We start from the raw sequence: 220 nt of genomic DNA on the forward strand, positions 1-220 counted from the left end.
AGCTGAGGCAATCGTCTGCAACCAGCCGAAATCTAACAGTTGTGACGACGCAGTAGAGGAACAAGGAAACCTCGCGGACCAACGACACTAGCAATCAATTCTAGGGACCAAGAGCTCCCTAGCACGGAAGTAACAGGGCCGGAGGACCCAACCGAAGATCAGGAGACCGACGCACATCGAGCACGGAAATCAAGAAAACGACTAGCAAAACGAATGAAGT

This window comes from Cystoisospora suis, assembly GCF_002600585.1.
Source record: "Cystoisospora suis strain Wien I chromosome Unknown contig_10062, whole genome shotgun sequence".
Taxonomy (NCBI): Eukaryota; Apicomplexa; class Conoidasida; order Eucoccidiorida; family Sarcocystidae; genus Cystoisospora; species Cystoisospora suis.